This window comes from Dermochelys coriacea, chromosome 2 (assembly GCF_009764565.3).
Source record: "Dermochelys coriacea isolate rDerCor1 chromosome 2, rDerCor1.pri.v4, whole genome shotgun sequence".
NCBI lineage: Eukaryota > Metazoa > Chordata > Testudines > Dermochelyidae > Dermochelys > Dermochelys coriacea.
The window spans coordinates 258,075,802-258,099,896 of NC_050069.1; the positions used below are offsets into that span (position 1 = coordinate 258,075,802).

Consider the following 24,095-nt stretch of genomic DNA (forward strand, 5'->3'; position numbering starts at 1 on the left):
ACAGAAGAGAAGGATAATTTTCATAAAAAGACATAGTTGAAAATATCCTCAAGTATTACTGTAGAATATGCTTGACAATATGACTAGTATTCCAGCTTAAAGAAGGAGACTAATTGTATGGCTAAACGGTTTCCGGTAAGAAGCTACTTAGCTGTAATAGAATACTGTAAGAAAAATGCTTCCAGGGCTTCCTTAATTTCTATTCAGCTTTACATTGTTATTTATATTTCACAGTATACAGTGACTTAAATGTTCATTGCACTTAGTGATGGCAATACATTTGGAAACACTTTCAAGTATCTGCATTGGTTTTAATGCTTTTATACTGAAATAAATGCACTTTCCTTTACTTTTAAGGATTTCTGATGCCATGTAGCAGAAGCAAATATACATGGGTAATGCATTTGGGATGCTCTCTCTTCACTTAGGACTTTAAGGGTGGAAAAGGCTGCCCCTAATCTAAAGTTCATTCATCATGTGTCATAGATCTACATTTAAAATATAGACTATAGTGCAAATTAGATGGTGATAAAAACTTTAATTAACATTTGAGAAACATTCGATATGCAATCCATACAGGCAAAACACCAAACTAACAACCCTACAGATCCATAACTTCATAAGATTCCAAGTTCAACACTTTCAAAAGTGGCCTCTTATTTGGGCTGCTTGTGTTTTTCGGTGTCTGACTGAAACACCTTAGGCCTGAATCTCAGAAGTGCTGAGCATTCACAATGCAGCTGCCATTACTGGGAGCTGCCCTGCTCAGCTCCTCTGAAAATCAGGCTCAAGATGCCTAAAGGTTGGGCAACTTTTCAAAGTTTGAATCACCTTCAAAACTGCTAGTCAAAGAATCTGAATTTCTATTACTTACAAGTCCTTTCTTCTGATGCTAGGTACGTAACTGTGACAATATAGGGCCATAAGTGGCTGCATTAAATGCCTATTTTGATCTGTAACCAAAATGCGATTGACTTCTAAGATGGTGTGTTAGACCAGTAAAGGGGATCAGACAGTTCCAACACGCTCAGCAACAGGAGAGATATGGTCATTAGGTCCATGATTTAAACCCATTGAGACTGAATGGGTCTAATTGGCCAAACAGTGGAGCAGCTGTCATGGGACAGCCTCCTGGATAGGCCCTAACGGATGCTCCTGCTGACCAGAGAAAACCAATTTGAACAGGGAGAGCCAGACTGAAACTCCCACATATACACAGGAAGATCTGGGCTGGCTAGGAGAATATTAATTGTTCTATTCTGTTCCTGTAACTTCAGCTCTATCTAATTTAGCTTGTAGTGAAGTGTAAGATTAGATTAAATGGGTGTGTCAGTTGTTTTTTTGTTTTAAACTCCTTTTTTCTTTAATGCTTTGTTCCAACTGCTAAATAAAACCACTTTATTTTAAAGAGGCTGTTGGTTGCAAGTTCCCAAAAGGGAAAAAAGTAGGTGCCTAAAACTCAGTTGTACCTGCAGGGTGATAAGTGGCTGGTTCAACATGGGGCAGCATTCTTGGGTCATTGGCCTAAGGTTATGTCTACACTACAAATTACTTTGGTATAACTTACGTTGCTCAAGGGTGTGAATAATCCACACATCTGAGCGACGCAAGTTATACAGACCTATATGCCGGTGTGGGCAATGCCATGTAGATGGGAGAGCTTCTCCCGCCAACATAGCTACCGCCTCTTGCAGAGTCAGGAGTTATTAAGCCAATGGGAGAGCTATTTCCGGTTGGCTTAGAGCGTCTTCACTAGCAGTGCTATAGCAGCACAACTGCATCGGTGCAGCTGCGCCACTGTAAATGATGTAGTGTAGACATAGCCTAACAGTGGAAGAATCACATGATTCCACGAGACAGGTAAGGACAAGAGGTTGAATACCTAAGGTGGATGCACTCAGAAAACACGCAGAGATGCAGCTAGCTCTGCTACTGTGACAGTTGCTTTGACTAAATTTAAAGTTAAAAGACATTTATCCAAAATAAAATGTTAAGAAACAGTCTGATATCCCCTGGATTGCTACCTAAACAACCAACCAATGAATGAAATATATGCAAGGGCTAGGGTTGCCAACTTTGGTTGGACAAATTCCTGGCCATTTCATCACATGACATAATTTTCAATTAAAGATTAATCTTTAATTCCTGGATACTCCAGGGAAATCCTGGAGGGTTGGCAACCCCAGATAGGGGCTTGGCACTCACATGGAGTTTTCGGCATAGCCAGTTTTCAGTGCCTTTTCCAGTGCAATGAACTTTTGTGAAGGATGTTTATTCTTGTACACTGCCACAGTTTAGATCTGTACAAAAAACAAGTCAGCTCCTCCTCTTTCCCATTAACTTTTAATTGAAATTTTTATTAGTATATGTTAAATAATACAAAAATGTATAAATAAAATAATATATAATATAAAATAAAATAAATAAAATTTCAGAAAGCTAGAAGTTTCTCTTTCTCTTTTTAATTACTCAAAATGTATGGGCTGGAATTTTGCAAACTAGCATGGCCTTAATTACACTGGTAATACTTTATCTGAAGTGTCCTCTAATTATTAATTCACAAAGTACTCACTATAATCACAATTATAATGAATGCCTTTGGCATTAATGTAGATGCCCTATGGCCATTAAGAATTATATTTGTCTCTTTTGAAACCTAAAAGGCTTCTTTGAACTAGCTGCCTGTATTCAAGCTACAAACTAAAGTGAAATTAAAGCTAATTGTTTGGTAGCTAGTCAGCTTTTGGATTCTGTAAACTCATGTTCAGTTCAGAATGCTAGACAAACAGTTTGTGTGATTCTCCTTTGTCATACTCAACATTTAAAATGGTAGAGTTGTCTGTCTCTTGTGCTCAGCTGGAGGTATTCAAAGAGATGCAGCCTATCCGGTAATTAAAAACCAAGCAATTAGATGTATTGTATGGCAGCTGTAAATTGATCTGGACACATACACATAGAAACAGAAAATATAATGGTGAGCAAGCTACCAAGAGAATCATTATGTAGGTCCTAGGACACAGTTGCTAAAGGCAGAGCTATCCATCACTGTGGTAAGAGGATCTCTAAACAACACAATCTCAAAGATCTGCTGGATGCGTCCTAAGGATGAACTGGAATCAATATCAATCTTCCTCAAGTTATTGCTTTTTAAATCTTGGAGGCTTTGATTTCTTGCTGTCATACACATTTTTCAGCCACTTGCACCTGTGCACAGTGGGTGTAAAACATTCTGATTTAGTAGCCCTTCACACCCACTTTGTATGTGTAAATGACTACACAAGGAACACAGAAAGGGATCAGGTCTAGCATCAACTTCTCTTTTGGCATGGAACATGGCAAATTGCAGATTATCATGATTTATTACTGATTGACTACTACTGTCATTAGTTGAAATAAACTCAGTTTTCTGTTAAGTCTATTCATTACTGCGTTTCTGAATCTTTTCCATAGCTGCATAACTTTATACAAACACACCTGCAGCTGCATACAGTAGAGCTCATTTTTAGCATTATTTATCATGGGTTACCAAGTCAATATAATTTACTTCTCCAAAATGCAGCTGACATTTTGCACAAAGACCTATTTACAGTTCATGCTTTTCACAAAAAATAAACCTCAGATATTCTCGCTTTCTTTTATGAACAAACTGCCTCAGAAGAATATTTGTTCAGTGTTTAAATAAAGAGTGAACTGCTTTATAAGCACTCCATATTTACCTATTCCCATAATATCACCTTATGCTACACTGTCCAGAGAGGCCTCATTTTCAGAAAGTGTTGGGCACCATGCTCTGAAAATGAGCTCCCTTTGTCGTGTCTCAAGCTGGAAACCCAAAATTGAGATATCAAAAAACAAACAAACAAACAAACAACCCACCCTGGTCCTTCTGAAAATTCACATTAATAGTCTTAAATATGTACCCAAATAATTGCTAGCTAGCCCTTATATAGCGCTTTTCACCAGTAGATCTCAAAGGACTTCACAAAAGAGGTCAATATAATTATCCCCATTTTACAGAGGGAGAAAGGGAGGCACAAAGAGTTGAAGTCACTTGGCCAAGGTTAGCCAGCAGACCTGTGTCAGACCCAGGAACAGAAATGGAGTGCCAATCCAGTGTTCCATCTAGGTCAGCTTTTCTCAAACTGGGGGTCCAGACCCAAAAGGGGGTTGCAAGGCTATTGTAGGGGGGTTGCAGTATTGCCACCCTTACTTCTGCGCTGCCTTCAGAGCTGGGTGGCCGGAAAGAGGCAGCAGCTGTCTGAGTTCCCAGCTCTGAAGGCAGCGCCACCACCAGCAGCAACACAGAAGTAAGAGTAGCAATACCATACCATGGACAGGACACGGGGGATGGTGCCAAAGGTGCCTTTAAGCCACTTTTAAGGTAATTAAATCTGGAAACACAAGTTAGAGCAGGCCAAAGCTTTTGACATGGTCTCCCACAGTATTCTTGCCAGTAAGTTAAAGAAGTATGGGCTGGATGAATGGATGATAAGGTGGATAGAAAGTTGGCTAGATTGTCGGGCTCGATGGGTAGTGATCAATGGCTCCATGTCTAGTTGGCAGCCAATATCAAGTGGAGTGCCCCAAGGGTTGGTCCTCGGGCCAGTTTTGTTCATTATCTTCATTAATGATCTGGAGGATGGTGTGGATTGCACCCTCAGCAAGTTTGCAGATGACACTAAACTGGGAGGAGAGGTAGATACGTTGGAGGGTAGGGATAGGATACAGAGGGACCTAGACAAATTAGAGGATTGGGCCAAAAGAAATCTGATGAGGTTCAGCAAGGACAAGTGCAGAGTCTTGCACTTAGGACAGAAGAATCCCATGCACCGCTACAGACTAGGGACCGAATGGCTAGGCAGCAGTTCTGCAAAAAAGGACCTAGGGGTTACAGTGGACGAGAAACTGAATATGAGTCAACAGTGTGCCCTTGTTGCCAAGAAGACCAATGGCATTTTGGGATGTATAAGTAGAGGCATTGCCAGCAGGGACGTGATCGTTCCCTTTATTCGACATTGGTGAGGCCTCATCTGGAGTACTGTGTCCAGTTTTGGTCCCCACGCTACAAGAAGGATGTGGAAAAATTGGAAAGCATCCAGCGGAGGGCAACAAAAATGATTAGAAGACTGGAACACATGACTTATGAGGAGAGGCTGAGGGAACTGGGATTGTTTAGTCTGCGGAAGAAAAGAATGAGGGGGGATTTGATAGCTACTTTCAACTACCTGAAAGGGGGTTCCAAAGAGGATGAATCTAGACTGTTCTCAGTGGTAGCAGATGACAGAACGAGGACTAATGGTCTCAAGTTGCAGTGGGGGAGGTTTAGGCTGGATATTAGGAAAAAAATTTTCACTAGGAGGGTGGTGAAACACTGGAATGCGTTACCTAGGGAGGTTGTAGAATCTGCTTCCTTAGAAGTTTTTAAGGTCAGGCTTGACAAAGCCCTGGCTGGGATGATTTAGTTGGGGATTGGTCCTGCTTTGAGCAGGGGGTTGACTAGATGACCTCCTGAGGTCCCTTCCAGCCCTGATATTCTATGATTCTATGAAAGGCTGCTCTAATTTATGCCTAGCTGCTCACAGATCTATAGGACTATTCTGGCAGCTAGAGATAGTCAGATTGCTCGTTTACCCAAATCATATCTCCTGCAAGGGGTGGGGGACAGAAGGAAAAGTATAGAGCTGCTATGAGGTCTCTGAGGATTCCGCCATATGCAAGAGGAATCTCCAGATAGACAGGTAAGCAGGTTTTCTAGCAGAAGAATGGTAAAGGTGTGGTCTGCGGCAAATTTTATTTTACCTGTATCACTTTGTCTTGCAAAACAAAAAAAAACGTGGGGTTAGGTTATCACAGCCTGTACTCAACTGCAGGTGAGTAAGCGAGAGTAAGGCTCTATACTTGGCTTGCTCAAATTATGACTGGCTGTGGTCAGGAGACCAAGATCTACTCACTTGATATTCCCTTCTGTTGGTGGAAAGGGAGCAGGAAGGGCACAGTACCACCCTCTTCCTACCCACCTGCTAGCTAGAGTAGCCAGTTAGGTACAGAAGAGTAAAAAATTCCACAAGCGGAGTAAAATGCTCTCAGATTAAAAAGGGAGCTGGAGAGGGATTGGGACTTTTTTAGTCACAGTTTGTTGTCTGGTCTGTTCCTGAGGTAGTGTAGGTACATGCTGCTCCTTACTTATGGCAGATTATAACTTTACAATCTCCTGCTTTAAAATCTGTATGAAAACTAAATGCCATGAAATAATTAATTTTTTACAATAGTGAAATCTAAGAAGCTGCAAACAAACAACTCCGAGAGGGGTTTTTCTAAGGTAGAGCCAGGAACATATAATAAAAGGTCATCTAGTCCATTTCTCTGCCAGCAGAGGATTATTTCTTGTATTGGAAATATATATTTTAGTCCTTTGTACATTTTCACCCTGGGGCAAAATTTACAAAGAGAGAGCACTTCTGCAAAAAGCAGTTTACATGCACAGTTATTTTCTATATTCCTTTTTCTATTATTTCAGCTATTCATGCGTGGATAAGAGGCTTATTCTCTCCCAGCCCAGTTTCTCCTTTATCCTGCACTGAAGTCATAATCCAAGGCTTGTGACATCTCAGTCTCTTGCTGTTGAAATGATCGTGATATCACAAATTCAGCATTATGGACTCATGGCACAATCCAACAGAATGAGAATACAGGATGGAGAAGGAAGAGCCCTTATTTACAGTTTCTCACCAATTATTTAAAAAATGTAGCAATGAAAATAAGTGCCAATTTGGATATGATTTTCTTGGCCTGCACACCATGTCTGTAGATGCCTGTGCTTGACATTACAAAATGGGTTGACACTTGGATGGGAGACTTTCATAAGGCACCCGGGTGCTGATGTTGATGAATCACAGTGATGCTGGCCATTTAGTAGAAACTTCCTCTCATCAACTCCTCATTGTTACATTTGTAAAACAATGTCCCTGTCTATTGATTTGTTAATTTTAACAAACTGAAATATAATGAAAACAGTGAGTTAGAACCTCATCTAGTATAAATCAAAATAGCTCCATAGAGGATCTGGCCTGCAATTTGTTATACTAATAAAAATGATATTTTAGCCACAGAGAAAAGACTGGGTAAATATAATGGGCCACTTCTGTCTCATACGCTGATGTAAAAGTGGTGCAACTCCAATGGTTTCAGTAGAGTTACTATGGTTTACACTAGGGAGAGAGAATAGAATAAGACCCAATTCTTCCATCTGGATAGCTATGAAGTTGAAAGCATTTTAATTTTACCCTGTAAATCAGTTCTGAATCAATAAACTAGAATGGTGCTAGCAGGCATTGCACTGCTGGAGATGCTGTCTTTGGGATGAGGGTAAAATTAAGATTCTGATCACTTGGTCCATTAAAGATCCCATGGCATTTATTGTAAGGGTAGGGGTGTTATCCTGTATCCTATATGCGAGATGCAGGTTGGATCTCATAAGAACATGAGAATGGCCATACTGGGTCAGACCAAAGGTCCATCTAGCCCAGTATCCTGTCTTCTGACAGTGGCCAATGCTGAGGGCCCCAGAAGGAATGAACAGAGCAAGTAATCATCAGGTGATCCATCCCCTGCTGCCCATTCCCAGCTTGTGGCAAACAGAGGCTAGGGACACCATCTCTGTCCATCCTGGCTAATAGCTATTGATGGACCTATCCTCCATGAACTTACCTAGTTCTTTTTTGAACCTTGTTATAGTCTCAAGTAATTATATTACATTTTCCCAGCAGTTTTGAGCAGATGCAACATTCTTCTGCATATCCTGTACTCAATAAGTTGTGTAAGGTAGATCAGCGATGTTAAACAAACAGTTATGCTCCCCCAGATGTGTCTGTGTTTCACTGGCAGGTAGAATTGCCCCCCATCTCTCTCTCCCTTATCATATGGGGTGGTAGTGAAGTGTAATTAATGGGCCTGATTCACCATTTTAACTTTGTAACTTTGTTGGAGTAATGAAGTGATGAATCAGACCCTTAGAATCATAGAATATTAGGGTTGGAAGAGACCTCAGGAGGTCATCTAGTCCAATCCCCTGCTCAAAGCAGGACCAACACCAACTAAATCACCCCAGCCAGGGCTTTGTCAAGCCTGATCTTAAAAACCAATAAGGATGGAGATTCCACCACCTCCCTAGGTAACCCATTCCAGTGCTTCACTCCTAGTGAAATAGTGTTTCCTAATATCCAACCTAGACCTCCCCCACTGCAACTTGAGACCACTGCTTCTAGTTCTGTCATCTGCCACCACTGAAAACAGTCTCGCTCCATCCTCTTAGGAAACCCTCTTCAGGTAGTTGAAGGTTGCTATCAAATCCCCTCTCACTCTTCTCTTCTGCAGACTAAATAACCCCAGTTCCTTCACCCTCTTCTCATAAGTCATGTGCCCCAGCCCCCTAATCATTTTCATTGCCCTTCACTACATCCTTGTACGATACGTGAGAGCTATATGGGGGGACAAGGTGATGGAATGTCTTTTATTGGACCAGCTTCTGTTGGTGAAAGTAACAAGCTTTTGAGTTACACAGAACTCTTCTGCAGGTATGGGAAAGGTACTCAGCATTTCACAGTTAAATACAAGGTGGAAGAGGTTGTTTAGCATAAGCATATTGTAAGAGACCTTTCAAGATGAAGTGGCTTGTTAATACCTCTGCAGTCATAGGACAGAAAAGGGGAGTTAGGGAGTTACAGATTGTTGTAATAAGCCATAAATCTATTGTCTTTATTAAGACCATGATTTTAGTGGCTAGAAAAGTTATGAATATAAGCTCCCAGGCTCTCCTTTTGATGGTGTTGTGCAGGTTTCCTTTGAGGACAAGGACTGAGAGGTCACATATGGAATGATTGTTTTGTGAAGTGTTCGTCCAACAGTGATATGGTGTTTTTGTCTGCTATCATTTTCCTCTGTGAGTTCATTTAAGAGCATAGTGATTGTCTGGTTTCATTCATATAGTGATTGAAACATTCAGTGCATTGGATGATGTACACGACGTGTTATGATAGACAGGTGTAGGATCCAGGGATCTTGAAAGTTATCATGCAAGAAACCCAAAATAATTATCAAAAAACAAAACAAAACTGATGATATCCAATACAAAAAAAAAAGGAGGACTAACCACAACAACTTCACAAAGCACAGAACATCACCTCCAGGAGAAACCATAGTACCAGGACCCACCAAATGGATGTGTACAACAACTCAACATCATCAGTTTATCAAGACTACTCACAACTTCAGCTGAATTATCTGTACTCTCTGAGAGAATGAACTTTTACCCCAGCACAGAACCTGATACCATAATAACATGTGGAAAACTAGAAGAATAATTTTGCTGACTCCACCTCAAAATTTTCTTTCACAATAACGACATCACCACCCAGAACTACTACATCCCCAGCAACAGTAATAAGAAAAAAGAATCATCTGGCTGGACACCCCACATTGGATGAAACCACACACTTGATCATTACATTGATTGCTTCAGGAAAAAAACTGACTGAAATCCTCAACAACATCTCATCGCAGTCTCTCCACCATTGAGCAGATAGATATAGTCCCTGAAATCCAACCACCAGATAGTGATCAAACCATCAGATCAAGAGAGTGCTATTAGGATATAGATATTCAGGCCTGCCTGTAAAGGCCTATACTTTAAGAATGTAGGTATATGTTTATCATTTAGCTAGTAATAGAGGTATACAAGAAAGAATCTGTGTAAGGGCCTTCTCGCACTGTGACAGTCTGAGGCCCTGTGCTTAGGCTAAGATCTCTGGCTAAGCAGCAGAGGCAGCCATAAGCTGGGAAGCGAACAGTCACATCCTCACATTCCAAACTAGTCAATCTGGGGCTGTTAGGAAGGTGATCCAATCTATCACCTCCAGAGAAAGGGAAGAGACTAGAAGATGTAAAAGGAAATTCAATTTGATAGTTTTCTGTCTGGTAAGAACTCACTTATCAATAGACACAGCTGGGAAACCCTTGTGTCTTTATAGATGTAGTTGTGAAATTCTCACTTCTGTATTGTTTTGTCATTATAGTTCCCACTTTGCTATTGTTTATTTGCATGGTCTCTGTCTGGTTCTGTGATTTTTTCTGCCTGCTGTATAATTAATTTTGTTGGGTGTAAACTAATTAAGGTGGTGGGATATAATTGGTAAGATAATCATGTTACAATATGTTAGGATTGGTTAGGTAAATTTCAGTAGAATGATTGGTTAAGGTATAGCTAAGAATATTACTATATAAATTAGGGGCAAATAGGAAGTAAGTTGGTATTCAAAAGTAAGGAAAAAGGAACTTGGATTTAAGCTTGCTGGAAGTTCACCCCAATAAACATCGAATTGTTTGCAACTTCGGACTTTGGGTATTGTTGCTCTCTGTTCATGCGAGAAGGACCAGGGAAGTGGGAGAGTGAAGGAATAAGCTCTCTAACAGGAGCCATCATAGTTCTCAACCGTGATGACTATGTTAACAAGGCCAACTGATACTCTCCGAAACCACCTACAAGGAGAACAAAAAGAAGACCCTGTACCCAGGAATTTAAGGATATTGTCAAATCCTTCCCAAACAACTCCAAGAGAAACTCTATAACCCCATCCCCTACAAATCCATCCCACCGGCCTTCCACATGCTTTCTAAGATACACAAACAACGGGAACCTAGGCAGACCATCATATCTGGCCATGGCACTCTGACTGAAGGAATATCAGTACCTACAGAAACCAGCCTCAAACCATGTAAAGGCAAGTTTCTTCCAGGACATGCCAGACTTCCTCCAGAAACTCTGCAACATTAACAACCTCCCTTAGAACACCATCTTTCCACGGATGTCACCTCCGTATATCTTGGCATCCCTTACAATGACAGCATTGCTGCCTTCCTCTAATATCTACAAGCCAAAGGTAGCCCTCAGATATCCATATCTGAAGAGAAGAATGGGGGGGGGTTGATAGCTGCTTTCAACTACCTGAAAGGGGGTTCCAAAGAGGATGGATCTAGACTGTTCTCAGTGGTAGCAGATGACAGAACAAGGAGTAATGGTCTCAAGTTGCAGTGGGGGAGGTTTAGGTTGGATATTAGGAAAAACTTTTTCACTAGGAAGGTGGTGAAGCACTAGAATGCGTTACCTAGGGAGGTGGTGGAATCTCCTTCCTTTGAGGTTTTTAAGGTCAGGCTTGACAAAGCTCTGGTTGGGATGATTTAGTTACGGATTGGTCCTGCTTTGAGCAGGGAGTTGGACTAGATGGACTCAGTTGGACTCCTGAGGTCTCTTCCAACCCTGATATTCTATGATTCTATGAAGGGACTCACAGCATGGCACTTACAAAACAATCTATCTAACCAGGGGAACTACACAAAACCTTCACTACGTCCCGGCTAGCCTCAGCCAGGAATGTCTGCAAATGGAAGCGAGGCTAGTATGACCTGAAAAGAGTTCTCTGCTTCTTAGCACTCGCCCCTCGGATATCTGGCAGTCAGCGGCAGGTGAAACACCTCAGGCACCTCTTCTAGGAGATGAATTGTTTTCTCCAAAGATGACCCTAAGGCCCAATGTGAATGAAAACTCCAAATCATCAGAGGCGCACTGGAATTTGCATATTTCAGGGCCTTGGAGATGTCATTTCCACAGAGATTCACCAGTCTCTAGTTCCACACAAGCAGCTTCTTGCTCTCAAAATCAATGTCACTTTTGAAAATCTTGGGCCACTACTTTCTGGAACCTAGCATGTGTGCATTTGTGCATGTGTGTATGACTGAGTGAGTGTGTATGTGAAAGAAAGAGAGACAGAGAGAGAGACAGATACGGATTGTGGGCTGATATATTCCTTTCCATCCTGCAGCCAGGATGTAAAATCCCATAGGGTGCTAAACAGACATCAAAAGAGACCATAATTCACCAATACAATTCAAACTCTAATAGTGTTGTTTAGGCCAGCTCAAGCAGCTGTCTAGAGAGACAAAATAAAACAATTAGAATGGCAAAATTGCTCTCAGCCAAGTGTGTTGTTAAGCCTATTCTGGCAAGGCAGTTATTTACAGGATGTTATGAGCTCAATATATTCCAATAGCATTAGAAAAAAATATCCAGTTTAAAACTGGGTAACAATAAACAGGGATAAAATAGGTGAATTATGTTTATGTAATGTCATCAAAGGTGTGCAGATACCATGGTGATGAGTATGACATAAATGCCAAGGTTGGCAGATCAATCATACACATCTGCAAAGGACACGTTTGAAGGTCATTACCCCTGCTACTCTCACCAGGATGTGATTATGGGAAGGGACAAGTCACGTTATCCATGGGAACGTTTTCACTGATCTTAACTGTCAAACAGGAAAACCACCACAGCAGCCTCTTGATATCAATACCAGCGTCCTGAGTTACTATACTATGAGCAGAAAAGTGACAGTATTAAATTTAAAAGGGTAAATCTGGAGGTTCTTAGCAAGAGACTGTGTAGGCCCCAATCTGGTGTAGTGACCTGAGTGGGCAGATGGCTGTGCTAGCATGGAAAACAACACAGAATCAGGGCCTGAGGGTGGAATTCACTTGGGTGCAGAGAGAAAGGACTTAAAACAACAATCTGTAACCCACTAACAACCCCCTAACACCAGTTGCTTTTCCCCCATTTCCTTTCCTCTCTACCATTGGAGTGGTGTTAATAGGCTGCTTCACCTGGAATGGTCCCTTGAAATATATGTTAACTACTTATGCTAACAATCTGTTCCACCTTGTGTTTAGCAGTGACACAGCGGGTTTCCCAGATCTGAAGAAGAGTTCTCCGGACAAGCTTAAAAGCTTGTTTCTCTCACCAAGAGAAGTTGGTCCACTAAAAGATATTACCTCACCCACCTTGTCTCGTGTTTAAGGCATAAGCACTGCGCTCCATTAAGCCATATCAGCTGGTGAAATCTTGTTGAGATTCCTTAATGAGGAGTCCCCAGACAGTAGTACACATCCTGTACAAACACTGAATTTTATCTGTGAAGCAGAAACCAAACATACAACCGCTTCCAACACTCAAGATACTTGCTCAGTTTTTCCATAAATGAAAAGCAAACCTCTATAATCGACTGTTACCAAGTACACTTCTTATAACAAGATATAAATACATCCCATAACTATTGGTTACCATAATTACTCAACACCAAACACCATGTGATAATTAACAAAGGAGTCAATTATTTAATTAGGAATATCATAAAGTGAGTCTTTCACTTCTTTCCTTTAAGACTGTTCTGGCAAGACACTGCACTGTTGGCTTCCTCATATAAAACTGATAGTCACTGTCTAAAATGGAAATGGATTAATTTTGCATTGTAAAATACACCTGGTCTCTAAATTTGGGACAGTAGGAAACTAAGCACTAGCAAGAAGCTGATATTTCACGCACCTTTAGTACACAATGTTACATCTTTTCCTTTTTGGAAGTCAACAATAAATTCTTTCATTTTGTAAACATTTTTTATGCATGAAGAACCCTGGACACAAGCCATTTTTAATTCTAATAAGGGTAAGCTTCAATTTGCATTCTATTCTTTACCATAAGAGCTTGCTTCTGATGGCATGTGGATGAGCTGGCACAGGTTCTTTCACCTATTTTGGAAAACCTTGGGCTATGTCATGCATGAAATAATGATACAGACTATGTAGCCAAAAAAGACTGAGAAAAAAAACAGTGGAATTCAAAAGAAGGTCTTCTGAAGGAACTGACTTGACCATACTAGTTTAGTAAAGAGTTATATGAAGAATTTAATTTCCAGTGACAATAACCTTATTGCAAAGAGAAATATAAAGGGATACTTTCGATTTTGTGCTTTATCATTATGGGCTGATGCAGTTTAAGTACCTGCCTACTAGGCATCTACTGTTAGCACCTGCTATCTACCCCACCTAGTTTCTCATCAAATGGATGGGGCCTTTTGTGAGTGTACGCAGAAGAGAGCAAAACCCTATTGAAATTTTTTGCATCTATCTCTGAAACATCTGGTGCTGGTCACAGGATATTAAACTAGATGGACCTCTGGTATGATCCAGTCTCATCTTGTCTGTCAATTCCTATGCAAGAAGACTGCTGCCACATGGGACAGGGAAGAGAACTATTCATCCTCTACAGAACTTCCTACTAAATCCTGATTGAAGACTCCAGGCATGATAATCTTCCCCAGAGTTTCCTGCTAAAGTACAGACTTTTCTTTATTTTGCAGTTTTGGGCCTTAATTTATGTTAATTATCAGATCAATGGGTAAGAGCTTCATTATAAATACTATATTCCCCTCCAAGGAGATTATTTTACTTTCAGAGCGGCACTTGTTAGCGACCCCCTTAATCAGTTCTTCCTTTTTAAAAAATGTTTCACATGTATTTAAATGAGAAAATGTTTGTTATTAGGTGCTAAATAATTAGTTAATTCAGGATAGCATCATTTGGGCCAAACTCAGCTGCAATTTTTGGGTGGTACTCTCCCTGGGGAAATATAATGAAAAATAAGAAAATTGGCCACAGCAGTTCTAGTTCAGCATACAGAAAAACTGAAAAGAAAATAAGACCTCTGGAAACTTGCTATAAACTGTAGCACGTGTCCTAATTCCATGTTAAAGCATTTTTGGAGCCAAGAAACTTTAATGAATCGAGACCTCGTTTCCTTGTTTCTCTGGAATGAAGCATCCTTCACTAATTGTATAATAAAGGAAGCCCAGGTCTTGAAAACCTGTTGTAAAATGCTTCATGTGTTCTAAAAATGCTGGCATCTTGACAGAGCATCAGTCATTGGCCTTATCTGTGCTTCAAACAAAACTACTGACCTTATCTTTGGTCCCCAACATGCACCCTTTACTGCCATAGTGACAGCTCTAACAAGCTTTTGCCACTTAAATTCTTGAAATTTGACCTTTGGACTAAAACTTCCACCAGCCATTCCTATTAGAAATTGCATCTATCCTGAGCACAGAAGTATTTTGACTTTATTGATCCTTGTCACTGGTCTTATGGCAGGGATAAATGATGGCACTATACAAAGGCCTTTTTCAAGACTTGTTCTGACCTGCAGTGGCAGGTATGTACAGGTTGGGAAGAATCCCACATGTCTATGTCCATATTTCCCCTTGCTCTTCCTCCAGCTCAAACAAGGAGTGAGTGAACAAGTGGTGCTGAACAATGCCTTGTACAGATACTTCTGATGTCTGAGAATGTCTCAGACCTAACCATTAAGGCCCAGATCCAAAGCCCAGAGAAGTCAGCTGGAATCTTTCCACTAACTTCAATGGGCTTTGATTGGGCCACAAGCCAGGACTTCTTGAAGTAAATGCACCTATTCATTGAGCTAATCAAAGGATTTATATACAGTGCGAGTCATCACTGCACCTAGACAGTGGCTCACATATAAACTTGACACCTTCTGACCCTTCCCTTAGAGAGACTGAGGGTAGTGGAGTGGAAATAATTGATATTTGCATTGAAGAGGTCCCTTCACTTTGTTGTCAAGTACTTTAAAAAGAGAGAGAAAGAAAGACCCTGAATTTATGTGATTAGATAAACAATCTGGACATTTTCACCAAGTACATAACTACTTGATAAAATGCATAATTACTGGATACTAGGTAACTACATAGCTCTTGATGGTCCCCTCTTTCCCCAATTGCCTTATTATCTGCTCCTCTGCCATCTGTGTCCCAGATGGAGACAGTCCCTGCCTCAGAAAGTGTGCAATCTAAAAGATATTCACAGGAGCTGTGCAACATATTAAATTAGAAATGCATCCCAACTCAACATTTGTGCCTTTTCTTGATGTTCTATTTACTTGATTGCAAACATTGAACAAAAGGCAACATTAGTATGCCAGTCTAATCAAAATCAAATATTTATCACATCCCTAATGCTTTGGTTAGCAGCAGATTCCTTTGCTTTGTTGTTAAGTATTTGAAAAAGAGAGAGGAAAAACAACCCTGAATATATGTGATTAGATAAATAAACAATTTGGACATTTTCATCAAGTATATAACCACTTGATGAAATGCATAATTACTGGCTACTAGGTACTTACATAGGGCTTGATGGTCCTCTCAGGTAGACACCCATGAGAGGGGATTAAGGGTAGGAAGTCACCATGAGTTTTTACTCAGACTTTTCTTCCCATTTTCCGACTGGCTGTAAAGTTCTGCACTAACATTCCTTTACCCTTTGCAAACAGGCCATAGTTCCTGCCCACAAACCCAGTGGATCTCCCCTAGATAATTGGGAGGCCAGGACCCCATACTAGTTTTGCCTTCACACTGGCTCTGTGTCTATGTTGCCCTTCCCCTCCTTCCTTGGTGGCATCTCTCTATTGGATGCATGCTGACAGGACTCGTGGCTGTCATTGGGACACCCTGTGTAGGGGTGTTCTCAGCTTCACAGTGGGGAAGCTACAGAAGGAAATATCTGTAGGACTAATAGGGTGTTAGGAAATGACACACTTCCCCACTCAGTCCTTAGCCCTATTACCCTGACCTGCTCACTGCCTACCCATGAAGTCTGAAGCAAGGAAGGTGCTGCGGCAATGGTGGCTGATCTCTGCTTCCTTGTGGAAAGCGGGAGATCCAGACTTGAATCCTAGGGGCTCTGATTAGGGCCCTGTGTAAATCGTAGGGGGTATGTTTTGTTTTTTTTTTTTAAGAAAATTCATCACAGTATAAATGGCAAAGTATTGAATTTCACAAAGTTTGCATGGAATGAATTTTACAAGTGACACTTATTTGTAAAATTCACTCAGTCCTTGACATTGACTAACTAAGGTAAATTTTTATATTAAAGACTCTGCTGTAGACATTTTCCTTTTAAAAATATTTTTAAAAATTACGGTGACATTGTGATTTATATAGGGTTCTAATTATGACAAGGCCCATATTTTGACTGACCTAACATTAATGTACATTTTATAAAAATGTTTATGTAGCCAGGATTTTTGTAGGGCTAGTGCAGGCACTAGATAGATAAGCTACAGTGTCCTCTCTTTAAAAGCGGACCTGTGGGACAAACAGCAGGCTTATGGAGAGACTGAGGAAGTCACAAAATCCTGGCTGCCATTCTGAATTTGCTTTGTTATTCCTCTCAAATATTCATGGAGCATTACAACTATAGAAGCAGCTTTACAGGGCCTGTTCCTTGCCCAGTTTATGCCAGACGAACTTCAAGAGTGCAGATAAGAAATAAGGAAAGGAAAAGTGGTTATAAATAGTTAAGCTTGGCAAAATTCAAGATGTTAAAATATAATTTTGACAGATAATATTGGTGTTTATTTTTAAGATTTTTAAAATTTGTATCAATTTAAATTTTCACAGATGCAGGAAATTAGTGGGGAGAGGGTGTTAGAGAAGGGCTTGTCACAACAACTATTTAATGGCAGTAGACACAGATTTAAAGTTTTACTGTTAAAACATAAATTTTCAATATCACAAAGTAAATATCCTTAAGTCAAACTCTTAGAAGTTCTCTTACTTTGCCTATATGTAAATTTCAATTATTATGGATGAAAATATTTTTTTCAGTTTGTGTGTGCCCAGTGAGACAGATGTCTATTGACATTTACTGATAAAAATGTAATCCTTCTTAGCCTATGTATTATCAATGATCCTTCCTGTATAAATTCTGATATTTATTAAATGAGGAATGAGGTAGGTGAGAGAAGGTGCAAAGGACAACACTGGAAAGCAAGGGGCAGGAAGTGGATTTTGGAATTGGGGAGTGAGGACGCATGGTGGACTGGAAGGGAAATATCATTCCAAGTGTATGGATTAGTGAGAAAAAAAGCATGAAGAGAAAAATGGAGCAGCAAGGTGTGTAGAGTGGGCAGAGGATAAGGAGAGGAGCATCGGGAAATGAAAGGCAGAGGCAGGGATAGAGTCCCTATAGTCCCTTTTAAGGCCTGATACAACTTCCATTGAAGTCAGTGGGACTCTTGGCTTTGCTTTGAAAAAATAAGCTTCTAAATAAGAGGGCAGTGTAAATAAGTAGCTCTCTTGTGGCTCAGCTCAGTTGCTCTTATTCACATAGTATATAATAGTGCATCTCAGAACAAAGAAAAACCAAGAAAGAGAGAGCTTAGTCATACTCCCCACACAAAATCATAGTAGGTGAAATTTTGCTTGAGCAAACAGAAAGGTCTTCAATGCAGGCCCAGGCTGAGGCACTTGGCTGACTGAAGGGAACTGCAGTACACTCACTCACTGCCTTCTTTCTCGCCCTGCCTAGTCCACCCCTTCTGTCCCATCCCATGGTACCATGTGTATTTTAGTTAACTAACTCGCACTGAAGTCTATTCAACATTAACTTCTTTAAAGTTACCCTGTGTTTGTTCTTCCTTCATTTCCCTTTTCCATCACTCCGTTCTCTGTCACACTCTTGCCATCAACCATCCCCTGCTACCTTTCTTTCCTCACTACCAAAACCCTGCCCATTGCTTACACTCACTGCCTCTCTCACAGCATGCCCCAGGCAAGGAGCTTCTTCGATCCTCCCCCTCCATTTGTTAAACTTCTGAATACCTTATTTTTTATTGCATTTGTTTCCATTTCACGACTTGGATGCATGATTTACACGCATGATTTATCACTGACATATAAGATGATAAATTTGCATGGTAGGATCTGTAAATCTATATTTATTCATGCCATATATAAGCAAATAAAAAGAAAATTAATTTCCTCTAAGCTTATAGAAACTTTTTAATTTTAAGAATAACTGAAATGTACTAACATCAAGAAATTGAACTGTGCACCAACACTGGGTGGACCAGTATTAAATCGTGTTACAGTAGGTGACAGCCTTAGAATGTTAACCCTAGTCCTTCAGTTCAAAAGGGCGCTTTTTCACCTTTGCCCTCGCAAACTGAATCCAAAGACTGGCCAATGGCATTTTCAAGCAATAAAATAGCAAGTAACATCAGTCTCTCTTCGGCCATTGTCGATCGAAGATATGTTTTAATGAGTCTGAGCTTTGAAAAGCTGCGCTCGCTACACAACTTACATCATTGGTGAAAGTCATCAAAGAGTATGTGTTAAGCATGGAAAAAGAAGGAACAGTATTTCTTTTATATTGTTGCATAGATAGGGGTTCAATAGATATCTCTGGTATCTCATTAAATATGTCCTGCATTAGTCACTACTTACACTCAAGTCCTAAAACACAAGTATACTTTCACAATTACACAATAAAACAAGGTTCACAATATCACAGCAGGGCTCTCATTTAACTTCAGTTCCATCTTATATCTCACTGACTGATTGGTGATGCCCCACCCCTTAAATATCTGCAAGGGTGTGGCTGACAACATTCTAGGAGGTTGGAGGAAAATGTAGTTCTCAGAAAGTCTGGAAGGTTCCGTGACATTCTACAAAAGTCCAGAACATTCTAGGAGGTTATTGAAAAATGAATCCACAGGCGGAACACCTAAAACATGTTACTTCAAAGGTTTCAGCATAGCAGCCGTGTTAGTCTGTATTCGCAAAAAAGAAAAGGAGGACTTGTGGCACCTTAGAGACTAACAAAGTTATTAGAGCATAAGCTTTCGTGAGCTACAGCTCACTTCATCGGATGAAGTAAGGTACTCCTTTTCATATTACTTCAAAGATTCTATTTTTCCTTTTCTCGCTAACAACAAAAACAGCACCCCGAGCCCAGCGCCCCCTATGCTCGGTACCCCCATCCCAATTGCAGTCTCTCCCCACTCACTCCCTGCCTCTCTCACACACCCCACACCCTGTCACAGCCTTTCCCCCCTCCCCACTCACACACCCCACATCCTGTCACAGCCTCTCGCCCGTCCACACTCACTCCCTGCCTCTCTCACACACCCCATTCCCAATCACAGCCTCTCCCCTCTGCAATTACTGTCCCTCTCACAAACCCCCACTCACAATCACAGCCTCTCCCCGCTCCCCACTCACTCATTCCCCCTCACCCCCCACTTCCAATCCCAGCCTCTCCCCATTACCCACTCACTCCCGGCCTCTCATACACCCCCACTCCCAATCACAGTCTCTCCCCCTCCCCACTCACTCCCTGTCTCTCTCTCACACTTGCTGGCCCCACACACAACTATCTGTGTTCTACACACAATGTCCCTCTGCACACAGGTCCCCTCTCACGAGAGCCTACAAGACTCTCAGTCACTTGGGAAAGGGAGTTTCTTTCAGATTCTTCCATTTTCTCTACAGAAGAGGGGGTACTTCTCACTGGTCTCCTCCACACCCTGCTCCCTGAAGGGAAAGGCACTGTTACTGTTCCAGGAGATGAGGACTAATCAGGGCTTAACATGCCTCATCTGGTCTAGTCTCAGACCAGGCAGGGCCTGTTGGGTCCCAATCAACCAGGTGGCAGGGAATCTGCCTAAGCCTATGCGTGGGTTGAGAGGCCGGGGGAGTCACAGCTGCAAGATGGGGGAGAAAGTGGGATAGGCAGAAGGGAAAGGGAAAGGAGATGCCACAGGCAGGGTTCTTGCACCCAGGGAGAGGCATCTGCTGCAGGAAGAGGGTATAGTTACTTTTCCATGTCTGGTTTCTGTATTTCTTCTGCCACCATAGACAATTGCATGGTCTGCCTGAATTATCGGACCAGTCTGTGGAAATGTACACTGAATGTCAATGAAGTCAGGCTCTGTCAGACCAATGGGGGAAGTGAGTTGTAGAGTCTAAAGCCTTACTCCGTCAAGAATGAAGCCTTACTCCATCCTGCCTCAGGATGTACAAATCAAGGGACTGTCAGCAAGTACTCCTTCACTGATGTCTGTTGTGATGGAATGTGGGGAGAGAATCTGAAATGTCATGCTTGAATCATATCTTCCGATTCTCTACTCATACCTCTGCAAATTCTACTGAAGCCAAACCAGTTTTACACTATTTTATCAATGGAACAAAAGTAGAGTAACAGAGTGGTGAACTAGGCTTGACATATGCTGGCATAAAACCCATTTCAGACTACAGTTTTAATTTAACCTGAATTTACTATCATCCTCCCAGAATTCCATTTCAAGGAACCTTCTAATTAGATTCTCTATCCTGCATGATAAGAGTTATAACCTGAAAACAGAGAAGGACAAGCTTTTTGTTTCAAGAATACTGACATTTTCATATTTCTAAGTGTGTCACAGTCATGCATCATGTTATGTTAAGGCAGGAAGAATATGCATTAAAGGCTTGTGAGAAATGGAAACAGCGTGGGGAAAAACAGGCTCCAGGCATATCTAGCTTTTTTTAACAGAAAAGTTTCCACTGAGTTTACCTAAAGCAGGCCAGTTTAAATCTCACTGAAGCCATGTGGGGCAGCTCTGCTGCCAGGCACTTAAATTATCATTGCAGTTAGAGTTTATTATTAAACAAAATTGTTCTAAGCCATCTTGAGGTAAAATTATCACAAATAATTAAAACCTAAATAACTGGCCTCTAATACTGTAGCTTTCCACATGGTGGTTCTCGTATTTATCAGCCTCAGCCCCAGTCCTCTTAATTATGTATCACTCCTGCAGGTTCCACTGCTACTTACCACATTCTGTGGCCTAAGATGCTCCATGAAGTACTATGAAGTAACTAGGGAAACCCTAGAGGTCTGGCAGGGTAAACCTGTTTCCCCTGTATCTTTAAGACATGTTCTGCTGGCTAACTGCTTGATTACTTCCTTTGTTTTCCCTAATTAAACACAATGCATCCTGAGATGTTTATAACCCCAGAATTAGGAAAATGGCTGTGTAAAGGCAGCAGTGAAATCTGGCATAGGCTTGTGGGTCCTGGTGCTGAAGATGATGATGTCCCAGAGGCGCTTGGAAAGGGAGGGGGCAGGCATAACTTGGTGGCCTCTCATTAGAGGTTGTCACATTGGTATACATCTTCAGAGTAAAAGGGAAAATATTTAGCAAATGCTTTTAAAGGAGCAGTGTGGGAGTGTATCCGCGCAAACAAACAGTTGGCAAGATTGCTGCTTCTGGCATTGCTTCGTCAATCATATTCAAGTATAGTGCTAGTATTCTAACATTTTCAAATTCATCTAACAAAATTCTCTTTTGACAGGCAAGTGGCATCACATGTAGGTCCTTAGCGTCAGCCCACATGACATGATGAGGCACAAGTAGATTTCACTAACAGCAGCTGGGAATGTCACAGCACCTCATTACAGAACTGACTATATTCCTTTTTAATAACTTGTCTGTCTATACTTTGCCTCATTAACTTCAATAAGTTAAATTTCTATCTGAAATATACTAACTCATTTGTAAGATTTTACTGTAAACATAATTATGCAGTTAGAGATTTCAGAAGCTATTTCCTATAAGTGTGGGAGAGCTTATTACATTCTTCCTCTGATTTTGTAATACCCTCCAGATCAACACTAGTGACACTTGAAATGCAGTGTGATGACAGCATCATGGTATAATGGTGCTAAAAACAGTTACACAGTGCATAATTTCATGGCTATGATCTAGGGTTCAATGTTATAAAGATAACTCCAATGTCAACTGACTAGCAATAAGGAGAATTCCATATTTACACCATAATACACCAACATACTTTTCAGGGAGTACAGATTTACGCTGAAGATTTAGAAATTACTAAAATTCCAGCCAACCAACAGCTAAACTGTTACATAGCATGAGGTTATCCAGGGCACCTAGTGAGCTACCATGTGTCCCTTTTAGGGTACATCAGAATTTATGTTAGTGAGGCACAATAGTATATACAAGCCAGATTCAAGAAGCCAAATGTCATGTGATCATAACATTTATGCCTCTCAACCACCTGTATATATATAGCTTCATGGAAGTCCAATCCAGTTCATTGTTAAAAAGAGGACTGGAGGAGTTTAAAAAGTAAATATGTTCCACATTATGCGACTACTTAGAGATGCAGCAGAGAAAGACACTATGGACACTATTGGAAGTACCTATCCATTTATTTCACATATACTTAATCTTGACGTGCATGAAGACCCACTATATATGCAGAAATGGTATGCATTCCTTCATGCTCTCCGAGTCTAGGAAAGAGTTCTGAGTCCAACTGAGGTGCAATCCAACAAGAAAATATTTTTCTTTTCAGACCTGAGTTCTGCAACCCAGATAGGAAACTAGGAGCACAATGAGTCGAAAACCTTGTTGACAAAGATGTCAGTGCTTTAAGAGTTATTTATAAAAAGAAATCTCCTATATATATTAGTGCACACAGGACTGGAGCCTTCTCCCACTGAAAGATGAAGGATTCATTTAAGATAATCATATTCTAAACACACTTTGTGACTTTAATTCTATTTAGCAGGGGAGTACAAGATTCTGGGTCCTACCCAATACTCACTTGAAGGCAATAGGAATTTTTCGACTGATTTCAGTAAGAACAGAACCCATAATCTGCTGTCTGATAATTAAGATCAACATTGTGAAATCTGTGTGTAATGTGGTTTGTTTACATAACTCTCATGATTCATAATTTGTCATCCTATTTACTTTCCCCTTCTCCAGTCAGGTTAAACCCCCCCCCCAAACATTTTCACCCTTTCTCCTACTTCTTATGAACTAATTAAGCTACAATAAATCACTTCCAAATTATTTAGCAGTTGCTGCATGCCTATAAAACTGTTTCCTGAAAACGATAAAGTTAGCATTTGTGTTTTCGATAGGCTGGTGACTTCAGAATTATCCATGCTGATGCACTCTGAAATCTATCAGTATCTGTTTTTCCATTTGGAAAGGTTTGCTGATAAGACTCAGGCTTAAATATATACCATGTTAGTGTAATCTCATCTGAATCTGATTTATATTTCCTGATCCTCACACAGGCTGTCTAAGGATACATGATGAGTGTTAATAACTAGGGAAAAAATGGACTTGACCATTCTCTCTCTGAAAGTAACAGTGAATGATCTGGTATATTAGCATATTCGCTCTCATATTTATTAGATATGATTTTCAATTTTCTTTAACACAGGTCAAGTCCATTGTTTAAATAAGAGTAAAACAATTGTTTGGATGAAAGGCAAGGGAAGGTTAATTTCCCAGCTCTTCTGCCAACCCTCAAGAAAGAAGCATATTCGATATGCAG

At 40.7% G+C, this 24,095-nt stretch overlaps 1 protein-coding gene across 5 annotated transcripts in view; it reads right to left on the reverse strand.

Moving 5' to 3' along the window:
• Positions 1-24,095, reverse strand: part of LOC119850826 (sodium channel protein type 5 subunit alpha-like) — a 320,846-nt gene that overhangs the window by 115,632 nt on the left and 181,119 nt on the right. The window lies entirely within an intron of this gene.